Here is a 16,393-nt window from a genome sequence, read left to right on the forward strand (position 1 = left end):
TGTGTATGTGAAGAGCTTCCACTCAAACTTGCCAGCATAGCATTGGAGCAATATAGCAGACAGTACATGAAGCACATCAAAATGTCCACCTGAGAGCAAAAGCAGCTCCAGTTTGACTTGGAGCTACCTTTTCTCCTCCTGGACCGATGAGTAACAGCATGAAATCAAATGTTAGTGTTTTTTGGTGTAACAGCATTGTTACCTTTGTTGCTATATTGATTCAATTCAGTGTAATGCTACAATTGGGGAGTCTGGGTTAACTGTGAGTCTGACCAGAAATGGACCCAACTTTACTTTTAAGAGAGACAAGAAGAACACAGCCCAGCTGTAAAATAGAGTTGTTGAAAAACCACTTATTGCTCCATTAAAGCTACAGTGTGTGATTTCCAGCGACGTCTAATGGTCAGACTGGCCATCACAGCCTTCACAGCCCCATCGCTTCTCCTCCCCCAACACTACGGAGGACTTCATTGTACAAAACGTCCACATCACCTATCTTGTCAAGTGATCCTGAGGTTTATTTGCACAGATAACTTTAAAAATAGTATTTTATTAGTTTGTGTATCATGTTTATTTCAGAAAGACCTAAGAAAGCAAATATACATCTATTCTTCACTACATCTCAATTTAACCCTTTACACTTGCCACAGTCACATTGGAGCCTAATAGTTATCTCTATACTCACTAGTTTCTCAGCTCTGTGCAGCGGTAGGGCAAAGATATCTGCCTCAATTAATGCAAGACTCGCTCCTATGTAATGATGCATTTCTGAGGGCAACATAAACACAACCACATGCATATGCTTTTCTAAATCTCCCTATGCCAGCCACTGGGCTTCTGTTCTTCAAACTGTGTAGCCCGTCAACTCAGGGAGGCAAAATTAGACAACAGACAGGAAAAGAAAAGATAAAACACAGAGGAAAGACTTGCAGGAGCCTTCTCGACTGAATGGTCTATAACCCCCTTGATTATGGAAAGAAAAAGTAACCTTGTTTTTGGATTGACTGTCTTCCCTCACCCTTTTCATCAGAGACCAAGACAGGAAAAAAAGGTGTTTAATGAGAAAAAAAAATCGATGATTTAGCATCTTAAATCCTTGATGAAGTTCCTTTTTCTGCTTTGAGTGCCTCTTGTGTAAAACACCTAAAACTGGTAATTGTGTAGAACCTCAAACAACTGAATTCATCCGAAAGTAAAGGGAAATATATAGAAAACTTATCAAACGCCACCTTATTACTCCAAATACAGCCTTAGTTTGTTGTCCTCCTCCTCAAAAAGCGAACAAAAAAAAAAAAAAAAAATATATATATATATATATATATATATATATATATATATATATATATATATATATACGGTATATATATATATATATATATATATATAGAGAGAGAGAGAGAGAGAGATTTCTGAGTGAAGATTCAGTACATTATAACATTAAACAAGCTGTAGTTGCCTGTAAGGTGTTACTAAGCTATTCAGTTATTCCATCACTTTGGCTGTCCAGTTAAAGTTAAAATCAAACACACAGCAAAAGACGAGAAGAGAAATTGGCTAAGAAATATAGATCACACTCTGAGAGTGGAGTGGGAAGAAAAGGTGGGAGACTTTGCCATCAGTACGTCCCCAGGGAGGGGGGGTTCCTGTCCTCTATCTCGCTCTACAAAGTCAGAGCCTTTCTATTTATACAGAGCTGTAATGTTTGGCATTTCCTTCGACGGGGGAGGGTTATGGCCATTGTTTTCTTTGGCTGCTGTTCGGTTGGCTCCATGTGCTGAAATGTCAGGAGCTTGTGGCTCTATTTACTCGATTAGCTTTATTTATCAGTGAGAAAATATCGTTTGCTCTTTCTTAGGAGGGGATATCTTATCAGTGGTGAAGCCAAAAAAAAGGATGAAGTGAGAATCGATGAGCTCAAGCAGCCACTGGATGGACTGAGCTCATCTCATCCCCACATCTTTTGTGGGATGGTAATATATATATATATATATATATATATATATATATATATATATATACATATATATATATATATATATATATATATATATATATATATATATATATATATATAAACCTGAGCTTATTGTTGGCATCTATAGTAAAAAGAATAGTGTAATATTGTACAAAATATAGTTGTAAACTGTTATATAGAGCAGTACCTACTGTATTCACTCAAGGAGCAAGCGGCCTTTTTTTCAGCTGTTCTTTATAAACCCATAAGAAAAACAAAACTCCAAAAGCTCATTTGGCATTTATGTTCCATGTGAGCAGAATCTGATGCATTTATCTCGTTGTCCAAACCCACCAACATACAATAATTGTCACAAAGCAGCTCTAAAGGCTCTCAGATGGTATCAAAAAAAGAAGGCCATGATATAGAAAAACACAACTTTACACTTTTGCCTGAACACAGCTATGACAGTGAGCAATCATAGGGAACATAACTGTAGAGTAGGGCTGCAACAACGAATCGATAAAATCGATAAAAATCGACTTTTAAAAGCGTTGGCAACGAATTTAATCATCGATTAGTTGTGTCGCGCGATTAATCATCCGCCGCCGCCGTCAACCGGGGGAAGAAAAAAAAAATATGGCGGAGCGAGTCAGCGCCGCAGTTGCAGTGTTGCCAACTCAGCGACTTTTCAGACCCCTCCAGCGACTATTTTTCAAAAAAGCGACTAGCGACAAATCTGGCGACTTTTTACGGTGTCACTGGCGGCTTTTGCCTGCCGTGGGGCGCCTCCCCCATCCCAACGCCTTTCTCCCTCTCCCACAGGAATCCCTCTCAGCGCGGCAGTCAGAGCCGCAGGATTTTAGTGAGGAGTTTACCCTCAGCGTCCAGACTGCAAATGAAGCGCGCATGCGCCGGGATTGACGGCGCAAATTGATCACAATAATTAAAATAGCCGGCGCTTTGTAAAGTGAAAAAAGTCGTAACATGCAACTTTTGTAAAAACAAATGAACATGGCACGGAAGCACCACTGTTATGACGCAGCACCTGAAAAGAAAACACGTTGGAGCCTTCAATGGCAGTGAAGAGAGCTGATCAGCAGGATGAGTAACCATGTTTGTTTGGTTTTAAAGTGGGGAAACGTAACGTTAGTTTCTCAGGTAGCTCTTCTGATGCTTTCCTTACCTTGTTAGTAGGTTACAGACAGTGATAAGGTTGGCTACTTATTTTACTTTTAATTTCATTTAAATTTGTTTAAGCAGCGTTTATATTTTCTTTATAAATAAATTAACTTGCAAATTATGAGGGCAAGGCTTTTAAAGTTTAAATCTTCTGGCAAAGATAAAGAAAAGAAGATCCTGCAATTTATGGAAGTAAAGCAGAATAAAATCCAGCAAGATCAGTAATATGTCAATTAATTATCTGCCACATTCCCATGTAAATATCTGTCTTTGGAGGATGTGTTTTTTAGCACCCCTAGTTCTCTCATTTTTATTCCAAATACAATTTATAATTTGAATCACAGGGCTATTTTCATCTCTATGGTTCAGTATTTTCTCAAGCAGCAACTTTAACTGCTATACTTTCCTGTCTTAAAAGGCAGAACTCTTCTAGTCTAAAAAAAACTCATTTGTTGAAATGGGGGGACCTATTGTTTGAACCCCTTAGGGGCTTTAAAAAACAAAAATGCCTGTCTCTTTTTGCGCTTTATGAAACAAAGTAGCCTATATTTTGTGGATGTACAGCTACATTTCTCATGTAAGTTTGCGTAGTTTTTACACAAACATTTATTTTTCATATTGCACCAGTACAGTTAATGAGCAACCTGTACTTGTGTGCTTGTTTGTTCTGTCTAAAATGTTTATTTTGGAATAAAGAGGTTAATATAAAAAATTTTTTTTGTCCGATTCATCGATTAATCGAAAAAATAATCGGCCGATTCATCGATTTTTAAAATAATCGTTAGTTGCAGCCCTACTGTAGAGATCAATAAAGTACAATCAACTGATTCAAAGCTTTAGTGGAGATCAATCTTTCTCCTCCTGTTTGGGGTTTTAGAGGCTATAATTTGTTTTGTTTTTTTTATATAATGGGCAACAACAACAACACTTATGGTGTTGGGAGTAATTGTAAAACCAATGAGTAGCAATTTCTTTCAAGAGAGATGCAAAATTAGAGTTAGGATTTTTTTTTTCCAGAGTTGCTCTGTGTTTAGCTCAATATAGTTAATCAGATTTGTCAGATCCACACCAGAAACTACTCTGTGCTTGATTAAAAAAAAAGATCCCTTAAGCTGGGCATACTATGTATGATTTTTTTCTCCAGTCCTGTGAGAATTTTTCGATCCTGCCGACTTTCAGCCTGATTGTGTGTCGTGTTGTGTACAGGGGGTAACGAGGGTCGATTAGCCTCTTACGACCACCTCAAGATCAGGAATCATAAGGTCGGGAGCAATTCAAACATGTTTGAAATTCAGTCGGCCATGGGCAAATCGCTCAGTGGGCATGCACAAACAAGGATTCTTCTTCATCTGCTTTCTCTGAAGCCTGGTGGGGGTGTGAGTGAAATGGAGTTCTTCCTGTAAAATGGAGAGACCGTAGTAGCCACGATTGCTCTGCCATGTCTTTGTCCAAATACATCGTCGCCTTTTCTTTTTAGGGCTTTCAGCACACAAAATTGCACAAACTGCAAAGGCAGCATGTTTTACTCTAGTGAGCTTCATATTCCTCTTCTACTCGTTTGGCTTCCGGTTAGACGAGTCCGAGTAGCTCCATCTCACTCCGACATGGTATTTAGACGTACAGTGTGAGCAGGTAGATCGCATCAGAGCATCGGGCCGCACAGAATTAGAACATACATTGTAAGCTATGGACTCACACTGTACACCGAAACCGCAGGGTTTTGGCATACAGTGTGAGCTGTAGCTGCATGCAGCGACTGAAAAAAATAGTACAGTGTAAGCCCGGCTTTAACCCTTTAAAGCCCGATCCAAGAATAAAACAAAACAGAAAATTACTATTTTTTGGTTTGAAGTCCTTATTTGGCCTTTTAACAAAATATGTAAAAAGAAAAAACAGAAATGCATTTTTGATATTAATAATTTATTACTATGCGATAAGTCAAGATTATTTTTTGTGTAATCTTCTGCCCTCTGTTATCAGGTATATCTGATTAGGCAAAAGGTGTCAGACGCAAAACATTTCAGTATGTAAATATGATACATTTGGCATTACAGGGTTAAGGATGATACCGCTACTACCATGCAGCTCCTCCAATGTTTCCACCACTTTTTGGCTGCTTCCTTGACTAATGCTTTCTTTTCCCAGCCAGTTAATTTATGTTGAATCCACCTCTCCAAAACAATGTTTCAGTTTCCAAAATTCATTGAAATGTGCTTCATGAGATTTTCAAGTTAAACAATATTCTGCTTTAAGCTTGTCTGCAACTTTTTCAATTTTCATAAAAATATTCTCTGAATTTTGATGCGTTTTATTATTAATTTTCATTCTTTCATTGTTGGTTTGAATACCTTGCCCCTAAAAAACAGGCCAGTAATAAGCTGCATTGTGTAGAATCAGAATTAGAGAGCTCTTCCATCTCTGCAAAACCAGAGGGACAAGAATGTCCCAAGCTTTTCTGGCTGACCCCTACCATTTGTTTTCTAATAACATGGTGCTGCCAATACAGTGTAATACAGTAGGTAGATGCAGTATGTTCATGTTAGTAACTGACAGACCCAGAAGAAACTGTAGCAGCCTATGTTTGGATCCTCATCCCATTACGATTACTGTGATTTTTTTTTTATTTCAGCTTATGTTAACTGATGGCTGTAAACCAAATTTACTACTGGATAATGACTCTATTTTGATTGACTCTTAAAATCTTCATAAAACAGATTTATTTATGCAAAGATTGCACTGCACACAGATGGATCATGATCAGTACATGTCAAACTGACTATAATTAAAGAGAATAGAAACAGTTGACATGAGCATAGGATGCAAACAGTATGAGAAATTTTTAAAGTACGTGATATTAAAGCTTAAAACACGATTGTGTTTGGCATAAAAATACAAATACACCAAAAGACAACCAGAAAACATGTTTAACAGTTTTGTAGCACTGGCCCCACAACTGAGGTCAACACAAATCAATAGGTAGTTAGTTAAACAATAGCTGCCCGGCCTTGCCGGCATTTTACAAATAGCTATTCCCCGGGGCTGTGCAACACCAAAGAGTATAATAGTGAAGTTTAACAATGCCTACTGCTTCATCAGTTCTGACCTGAGCTTAATGCAAAGACTTAAACGACAACGAACTCACGTCAGTAAATTTAGATTTATTCTCCAACAGGCAGGTTCCACTGACCTGCTAAAATGCATAATAAACCTTTAAGATCAATTGAAACTTTCTCAAAGATCATTTTTTAGGTGTAATAAAATATAACCTCCTCCAGGAAATGAAAAAGCGGCACAGAAGACGATTTTTGAGAATATAGAAAATTTCAAATGGCCAACAGAGCATTTTTTTTCTCTGATTAATGAGCAAATGAGTCTATATCCTGACTAGACCTTATCTGTCTGAGGTCAGGAGTCTTGTTTCCTTTCTTCCCAGCTCACCTTCTTGGCTTTAGCTTCCAAATCTATGTGCAGGAACTTCTAAGCCTCTCTGGACATACAGATAAGACTGATCTTAAACAATATATATTGTTTGGCTTACCTGTTTTTTGTCCACTTCTTGATCAGCATCTATAAATCAATATTTCTCTCTCTGGATGAAACTTTTATGATCAGTTATAGTTTATTAAAGCAAGAATCTCAATGCTGTTAAAGAGGCCAAAAATGAGGTGCGACACTTAGTGCTAAAGGTTTTACCTGGGCTTGGAAACCTTTATGAATGCACTTTGGTAATGCAATAATGGATAAAGCAAGAAATAAATGTCATGCTTATTCAAATTTATGCAAATTCAATAACCTTCTAAATCCATTATGAATTGAAAGCCTCTATGAAACTAAAAACACTCCATAACAGTGCTTTCTCAGAAGACAGGATGTCTGACTACTCACCGGTCAAACAAGTATTTTTGGACAAGACGTCACATCTTCACAAGCTCTTGCTCTTTGGAGGAAGAGGGTGTACCACACTCTTACCAACAAAGAGGTGTCTGGAACTGGCAGCAGAATTAAAAAAAAGAAAACTGGATTCCTGATGGAATAAAGCCGAAAGAGGGAACTGTTTCCACTTTATTAGCCGACACTACTGTGTCCTGAATGTGAAGACAGTCACCTTAGAAATGAGGCACACTAATGATTCAGTAACTTAAAGAAGTGCATGAAGCAGAAAGAAACTTAAGGTGGTTGGTTTCTGTATAAATTTTATCAGCGGCTCGTGTTTTGAAGGGAAGTTTTCAAAAGCTTTACAACATTAATGTGGTTCATTGGCATTGCAGGTCTTTTTTTTTAAAGTTTTAATAAGATCCCACTAAAGCAAAAGTCTGGGCTTTAAATGGGCCAAAGTGAGAACAACCGTTTATCACTTTTATTTTTATTCTGGTTTTTATGTAGTGATGTGTATATTATTATTAACATATCAGAACACTTTACAAACAAGTGGTTGGAAAACAAGCTAAGTCACCATCCTTCCACCATCGAGCCTGACAGCTTGTATGAGGTACCTATCAATGCCACTTTGGTTTTATTTATCCGAATGACATCATTCCATCGCTTTCTGTATGAGCAACCCTTAAAACCCAGCTTCTGGAGCCACATTCCCACTAGAAGAATGATACTTTCTCAGAATTACTTGCTCAGCAAATGCACAGTTATGAATATTTAACATGATAAGCAAGGCCTGAAAAGCCTGGGATAGTGTTTTTCTGCAGTTTCTAGGAGCAATCAACTTCCACTAGGAAGAAGACATCTCAGAAGACTACTAGCATTAACCAGATTCTACTTAATACTTTTTGTAGGACAATATTGACTTCAAATAGCTTTCAAACGTATTTAATACTTTGATATGCACCAATAAACTGCTTCTATAAGGCCAGTAAAAGTAAAAAAAAAAACTGCTTCTTTTAGGGAGGTGGTCATACTTGCTGATACACACTTTAAACAGGGCTTTAATTGACACCATCCACAGCTATGATTCCCATTAAACTTATTGGAAGAAGGCCGGAACTAACAATTATTTTCAAAATCAAGTAATCTGTCAATTCTTTTTTTCGATTAATCGATCAATAATCACATAACAAAAAGTTCCTTCAAAATTTTTTTACTTTATTTCGATAATCGATTAATCGGATTAATTGTTTTAGCCTTATTTGGAAGCAACTTCTGCCTCTCCTTGCTGCTCTGAGTGTGGAGTTGATGGAAAGAACTAAACTGAAGTGAGAATAGACTCATATGAGTTTGTAAAATCTTTGATTAGGAAACTACCCAGTGTGCTCAGCAAAACAGAAACAAGGCCGAGAGATAATGGTGGTAGGTAGGGAACACTGATTGATCATCTCTGCTGTTCCAGCTTACCTTCAGAGAGTGAATTTATAACATCTATAAGACTATAAATCGTGGCTTGGTTTCTTTATGTTTAGAGAAAGACAGATTAATTTAGAAATGGAGATACATTAGGTCTAAAGAAAGGTGGTTATCATATAAAGGTCACTTTTGTTTCACTCACACTTAAATAATAATTTAACATAGTAAGTCAGGATACAGGGATATGGCTGCTGAATAGTCTATGTTTTGAAAGTTATAAAGAAAGAGAAACAGGAAGCAAGAGGAAGAGGAAACAAAGGGAGCAGATTGAGCTGAAAATGAAAAAGAAAAATTAAAGAACCAAAAGCCTGGGAGCTACAGTGACCTGGGGCAGAATAGCACATAGAAAAGATCTGACTTTACTTCTAAACAAGTATCCCTGATCATAATCCATTTGAGATTGTTTCTCTCTGAAAATAAAATTAACAATTATCTCTGCAAAATTGATAGTAGATGGGATTCAAATAATGATGACTCTGTCCTCCAGAAGCAATTTATATTTTGCAAAAATCTCCTTGGCTTGTATTATACAATCTATTTCTTGGATTACATGTTCCTTCCTATCAAGGGCCATAAATCAGCTTTGCTTCCTCTGTTTTTAAGTTGTTGATAGTATAGCCAGTTAAAACCTTGTAAGCTCTGTTGTTGCTCCATTCATCAGCAAAACATCCAGTGAGAATCCGGAGAGAGAAACAAACATAGGCTGGATCGATAAGAGGCCAAAGAAGGTCAATTAGATGCTGATAACAATGTATACCACATCTAATGATGTTTACCTGGTCCACATTTAACCGGTAAAACGATGAAAAGCACTTGGCTTTAATCTACTACTACTAATTTTGCTGTAGTTTATAAAAAAGTATTTGATAGGAATAGAGGAGAAAAACATTTTTTTTTTTTTTAGTTCCATAGTTATTAAAAATTTTAAAAGAAATAAATAAAACTGCTTAGTTGGTGCTTCTGTCCCCTTTTTAAGATACATTTGACCATACTCGCTGTGTATTTAGTATTGCTGTATGTTTGGTACTTGAATGAAACCACTGAAAAGGCAAAAAACAAACAGAAAAAAACCCCCAAAAAATCATACCCCACCTAAACTGAAGGGAATCTATCATCAAATTCAAAGCAAAGATGGACTTTAGGAAACTCTTGTAAGTCCAAGTTTGTTTTTTAGCCAATACATTTTTTTTTTAACAAAGCTAGATTTTATATCAGATGATTTGGGTAACATTTAAAGAATTCAAAAGTTAATATAGTCAACAAGAAAAAATAATCTTTAAATAATGATCTTTTTAAAATAAATATACTTTCAGGTTTCTCATAAAGAACTTCTGTAAGATTAAGGAAACACTAGTGCACCACTGTTCTACTTTTAACACCACAATCTCCAACATATTTGTCATCTTTTACTAGTTGGTGAACATCTCCTGCAGAGTCTTTCATTGAAAATGTCAAAAAACAAAAACTGGAAAAAGCTTGAAATGGTAATAATTGTCAAATGAAAGTAAAATCAAAGATGTGATCTGCAATAAATAAATCAAAATCTTTAGGTAGGAGGGGAACAAACATTGTACTCTAGATCAAGACTAAAGTTAATCCTAATAGATGGAAGGAGGGGGGATGATGTTCTGTGAACATTTAAGTGTAAACTGTATTTTCAAGGACCAAATAATGTCAAAACAATTGCATTTGTTCTTCAGCTAAAACTGAAAAGTGAAAGAGCCTGTCTCCATTTCACCAAACTGATTGTTTTTAATAACTTTAACCAGAAAGTAAAAAGTAATTTTCCTTGTCCAAATAAACTTCTATGGAAAACTTAAAGAACAGACACAAAAACTCGGTTTTAGAGCGCAAAAACTTTAAGGGGATTGCTTGTTAAAATTCTTCTGATCTAAAGTGAAACCCCCATCCCTAGTGGTCCAGAAATGCCTTTCTTGTTAAGAACCTCGCTGCTCTGAGTACAATGGAATGATAAAAACAGTGTGGGCACAAAAATATGAGGGCGTCTGCCACAATATATATCTGTCCATGCTGCATGTACTTTAACTCCCACAGCCTTTCCCTTGATCCAGGCTTCAGACTTTCCATCCAGCTTTCAATCGTAATGTATGCAATCTGGCCTCTGTGAACTGTATGGATTTATTTTGTACTATGAATGCAAATACGTAGCATTTTAATCAATATTGTGTAAAGTAATCACCTGCTGTGTAAAACCAAATACAAATTAAGACCTTTGAAGGCTGTTTTGACACTTCCAATTCCATGCAAGTGCTTTCTGTTATTTTGTGGCTGGTTTTAGTGTCTTGTTACATGACATCAGTGTGTGATTATTATGATTTCTTCCCTCTTCAACCATCATTTTGTGGTGCATCAGGAAAGCCAGGGAGTTAGTGAAATCAGACAATTATTGGTTTGATCTGCCAGGACCAGTTACTGGCCAGACTGTAACAGACTAAGTGCACTGACAAAAAAATAAAATAAAAAATCAGTTAAAGGAGAATTCCGGTTTTTAACACTTTTAGCCCATTTTCTGTAGTGTCCAGGATGAAAGCGAATGATCGACACCAAAATTTTGACAATTGGTCCTGTCTCTGCTTTTTGGCTCATTTAGAATCCACCCCTGGCTGCTTCAGAATGGCTTCCATAGTGCATGTCCGATAATGTCCTTAAAACAACCTTAAACGTTCTTTTTTTAAAATATGCTACTCACCGGGTCGTCAGCGCTGTTCAATGACATTCCAAAAAAAGTTTTGTAAAGAAAAAATGTTCCTGTAGTGTTTTATTTAGCATTTTGTAAATCCCATTGAGTTCTGTTGGAATAGTCAATATTCCCCTGCCACCGGAAACGGAAATGGGGCCTGTTTACACAGTTGTAGTTTTTTCGCTTCACTCTGTGTACTCCGACGTCGAGGTGCTAACGTCTCTGTTAAACACTTTAAAAAACTCTGAAAATGGAATACGAAAGGTGGATTCTTGATTCTCGACGTCGGAGTACACAGAGTGAAGCGAAAAGACTACAACTGTGTAAACAGGCCCCATTTCCGTTTCCGGTGGCAGGGGAATATTGACTATTCCAACAGAACTCAATGGGATTTACAAAATGCTAAATAAAACACTACAGAAACGTTTTTTCTTTACGAAACTTTTTTTGGAACGTCATTGAACCGCGCTGACGACCCGGTGAGTAGCATATTTAAAAAAAAGAACGTTTAAGGTTGTTTTAAGGACATTATCGGACATGCACTATGGAAGCCATTCTGAAGCAGCCAGGGGTGGATTCTAAATGAGCCAAAAAGCAGAGACAGGACCAATTGTCAAAATTTTGGTGTCGATTATTCGATTTCATCCTGGACACTACAGAAAATGGGCTAAAAGTGTTAAAAACCGGAATTCTCCTTTAAGACACCATAGGTGATTGAAGCAGAAAACCCATATTAACCTATGCTGCAGTATAAAACAAAGCTTTAAAACACAATTTTAAAGTAACGTACATTTTGTTGGAAATAATGAGAGATGTTTGTGGGTCATACTGGCTTTAAGAGAATGAAATCTTAACCAGATAACAGGAAGGCTCACAGCAAAGCAGCTATTTTTTGTCCTGTTTATCTTCTAAACTGTTTATGCTGAAAAGGGATCATTTTGAAAAGCCAGAAATAGGGTACGGAATTTTTTTCCACAAAATGCACACAAAGACAACTTTTAGGTTAATGTTGTTTGCATGAACTAAATCAATTGCAAACAAACAAGGCTAGTTTGACAGTTTAGTGTAAACTGCTTTATTAATTTAACTAATACAAAAGCAACATTGTTTTACATCCAGTCCTTTCTCACATAGTAGCCTGACATTATTTTTGCTCTTCCTAAATCTCTCTTTTTCTCATTTATTTTCAAACCAAAAGTGCATAAAGAACTCCACTAAAGTCAAAAAACCACATGGGCCCAAAGTTTATTAACGGAACCGTGGCAGCTAACTGAGGTGATTTATTGGAGCTGCTGAGAAGATTTGTGAAACTTCTCCTTGTTTAATGCACAAAGCTGGAACTATGTCACGAATGGTTAAGACCTATAGCACAGGGCAAGGATTTGAAAACACCAATGCATAACTTCTATTGGAATGTGCCCTGACCGTAGAAAAAAAAAAACAGACCACCCACACACAGATAAACCTTATTTGGTTCCTAGTTGTCCTGTCAAGATGTTTGGATATTATGCTCTTATAAGGATCTAACTGGCAGCTGACAGGAAGGCTGCTTAAATGTTTCATCAAGGTAAAGGGAAGATTTTCCAAAGGAGGACATTTCAATGTCATTTGAAATTAGACTTACGACTCACGTCATATTTGAAATCAAGATGAAAAGGTCCTGTCAGAGAAAAAGTGGCCTAACTAGAATTAATTAATATAAAAGACAAGATTTTACTTCAGATTTCGTGTGCAAGGACATTTGAGGACGTGATTATATGACAACTGGCTTTATGATGTGACAGAAACTTAAAGACAGAATGCCAAACTGAGAAACATGTCATAAATTATTTAACAGAACAAAGAGGGAAATGAGAGATATTTTGACAGCCAACACTGTCAGGAGTAAGGACAGACTTCTTTGAATCTGACTTTTCACTATCTCATTATTTTGTGATCTTTTTTTATCAAGATGCACCAAGGCATCCACTGGGAACCTGCATCGACCCATTTTTAGCTTGACTGTCGGCGAAACATGAACTGCTGCCCTCAAAAATATAATCTTTCTTGCAATAGTAGATTCATGTGGCTTGCAACAGCGAGTGTGGACATAGTAACTGAGAGAAAAGGATCCAAAGTTAACTATTTTAATATTGAGAAAACACAAAGAGAGCAAGACAGGCAGACTCAAACGAAGTAACAGACAGAGTGAGCCTAATATAATAATATAATGTGATAATAATAATGCAATAAATAATACTCCCTTTTATGCTTTTGAGACTCTAATCTTTGAAATCAAATTAAATTTATGGCAAACCTCATCAAAATTTTAAGGATGTTCACCCAGAGCACTGTTTTAATGCTCCATAAATAATCCCTAATAGAGATGCTAACATGTTAAGATTTTACAGTACAAAGACATTGTTATCCCAACTCTCTTAATAAATATTTAAAAGCTGGTTAAAAATATCTAAATTATCTCACCTACATTCCAGATCTTAAATATAAATCATAATCGAATACACTTTGCTGTTCGCATCCTTTCGATGTTCTGAGACAACTAGTCAAACACATATGTGCAGCAGCAGAAATAAAATATGCTGCTTTCAAAACTATTGCAATACCACACAGTCAATAGTGTGACTAAACCTTGGGGGTGCTGATAGGAAACAACACCAACTTTTCCTTAAGGTAATGAGAGAGATAGATAGAATTAGACAGGAGAGAGGAAGGGAGGAGGAGCGGAAAGGGACTTCAGGAAACAAGCCTATAGATAGAAAGACAGTCAGCAAAGCCAATGTATGGCATTTGAAGGTTTAAGCAGCAGCCGGGAGCATTGATTCTGCCCTTGTCTCTTTGAGATGGGAAGCATTGATGAGTGTACTGATGTGTAATCAGTCTGATGAGGCATGTTGTGTGATGGTATGAGACAGTAAGCTCCAAGGCCTTAGGAAAAACAGAAGTCAGTAAATTATTTTTACTAAAAGACTGCAGAATAATTAAGTAAGTTAATGGCTTTCAAAGCCAACACAAGTTTTCATCTTGTCTTAGGTAAGGGCTACAACATACCTAAAAAAAGTTCTTCTGCATCCTTGGCTGAGGAAAAATCAAGTATATCTCTGACAGACATATTGGTGCATCTCTATTACAGCGTAGAGAAAAACAAAACAAAACGCTGGAATAATACGATTTCTACGTTAGCCAGTCTTCAGTACATTTTACATTTTTTATCAGCTGGCACAGATAGAGTAGGAAAGTGAGGATGAATCTAGAAACTGGATTGGATATTGATTTGGATAAGTGTAGCCCAATAAAAAGCAAGAGCAACATTTATTACAAGAGCAACATTTATTTAATATCCTCAGACATAAATGCTTCCCGCTGTGCATTACACACAGACAGACTTAAAGCGGCCTGAACAACACTTGTGCTCCCTCTCACCGTCAGCTGAGCTCAGCAGGATCGACAGAGCTGAGTTAAGTTAAATGTTTGGCATTCAGCACGAGCCATGGATGAATTATAGGTGACACCTCAACGCCTCTCTGACTACCATGTGGCTTTCATGACAATGTGACACAGGAAAATACAGCTCCCTGGACTATGACAGAAAGGATACTGCAGATGTATTCTTACCATGATTCTTTATACAGTTATTAATTGGTTGAGTTAGTTTTTAATTAAAAAAAGAGTAACACAACATGGTCCAAAACTGTGCTGTAGGAAAAAAAAGGATACACGGTGTGCCATGGTGTGTATATGGTTATGGTAAATGTGAAAGAGCTGCAGGCACCCACAGCTAATTTAAGAGAATCAGAGGAAGGGATAACTATCCATTGTACACTGCATAAGTCTGGGTTTTCTATCAAATCGAGAAGAGGAAAGTCGCTGACAAATAGCCTAAGGAAGTCCCATTTTTGTTTCCCATGTAGGGCACAAAGCAAGCATGTTATAGGAAAGCTCAGATATGAAATAAATAACCCATTTGCATATAAACAGGAATATCAAATCCACACAACACTTTTTATAAAACTAGCCTTCATAAATAAATAAAATAATGGGAGCATTATTCTATGAGGAGTTCATCGAATGTTGCTGAGCTTATGGTAACATGGCTAGAATTAAATACAAGGTTATTCTAGAAGAAATCCCATTGAAAGTCACAAAAATGGGTGGAGATTCACCATCTGGAGGGACAAGGACTCCTAATGTAAAACCAGAGCAACAATGGAGTGGTTTAAATCAAAGCTTCTTTTAGAACAGCCAGATCTAAATACAGATGAAAAATATGTGGCAAGACTTAAAAAGTTCTGTTTTCAAACACCCCGCCTGTGTCCAATCATACTAAGCTTCACATAGCATCCAAAAAAACAGTAAAACTGTCTGTTTGCATTGTAGATGTACATGGCTCCATGGATTTGCACTTTAAAAGAAGTTAAAGGCAGCCGAATGCAAATATATGAAATTTCATGTCATATTTTGACGTCACAGTCATGTTCTACTTTAAAGGAGTCTAAAACAGACTAATGAAATAAGATACAATGACATTTTGAGTGAAGAGGTATGGACAATTTTGTAAACAATTGTAGATTTCACTAAGAATTTCGCATCTGTGATGATTTTTTTTTAAACCACAAGTCATACAAAATATGTGGTGGATGTTAAATATATGCTTTAACAAACCATATGTGTAGCCAGAGACAAATAGTAATACAGTAATAGTATGTTGACATTGAAACACTGACAGCCAGCATGCATTTTAATTAAGAGCTCAGAACCAAACCAGCTGTCAACATTTCATTCCCTGTTTGGCTTCTTTGCATCTTTACTGTCATCCTCAAACATCTCTGGGATCCAACAAGTCTGTTGCGCAATTTGGCAAACTATACATTAACAGTAAACATCTCTGTTTATGTTATTTCTATGTTTATGCAAAATACAGAAATAAAGCAGTTTCAAGTTTCATCAGTCTCCAGCAGCCTACCTCAGACATGATCACACACTTTTGACTTGGGTCCACTCACTCACGGGAAAAGCTTAAAGCCAGACGCGTCAAGTTAAGGAAAAATCCCCCTGACAGAGGGGGGAAAAATAACCACCGGGTCTCGTTTCTATTCCAGGGCGCCTCTGCCTGCGTGTGTGAGAGCAGAACCGCGAAGCTGAGCCCCACTTCACACCAAGACAGTCAGACCCCTCCGAAGGACTGAGGGGAGGGGTTGGAGACACCT

The 16,393-nt window shown here is 37.0% G+C and overlaps 1 protein-coding gene across 5 annotated transcripts in view; it reads right to left on the reverse strand.

Annotated features, from left to right (window-relative positions):
* Positions 1-16,393, reverse strand: part of mid2 (midline 2) — a 220,059-nt gene that overhangs the window by 125,579 nt on the left and 78,087 nt on the right. Inside the window, exon 1 of one of the 5 annotated variants that reach the window (XM_038286576.1) lies at positions 16,150-16,352. The exons of the other annotated variants lie outside the window; for them this stretch is intronic. The gene's annotated coding sequence lies outside the window, so the exon portion shown is untranslated. Of the gene's footprint in view, positions 1-16,149; positions 16,353-16,393 lie in introns of those variants that run through there. 5 annotated transcript variants of the gene reach the window in all.

The sequence above is a fragment of the Cyprinodon tularosa genome, unplaced genomic scaffold (assembly GCF_016077235.1).
Source record: "Cyprinodon tularosa strain WSP-4 unplaced genomic scaffold, ASM1607723v1 ctg228, whole genome shotgun sequence".
Taxonomy (NCBI): Eukaryota; Metazoa; Chordata; class Actinopteri; order Cyprinodontiformes; family Cyprinodontidae; genus Cyprinodon; species Cyprinodon tularosa.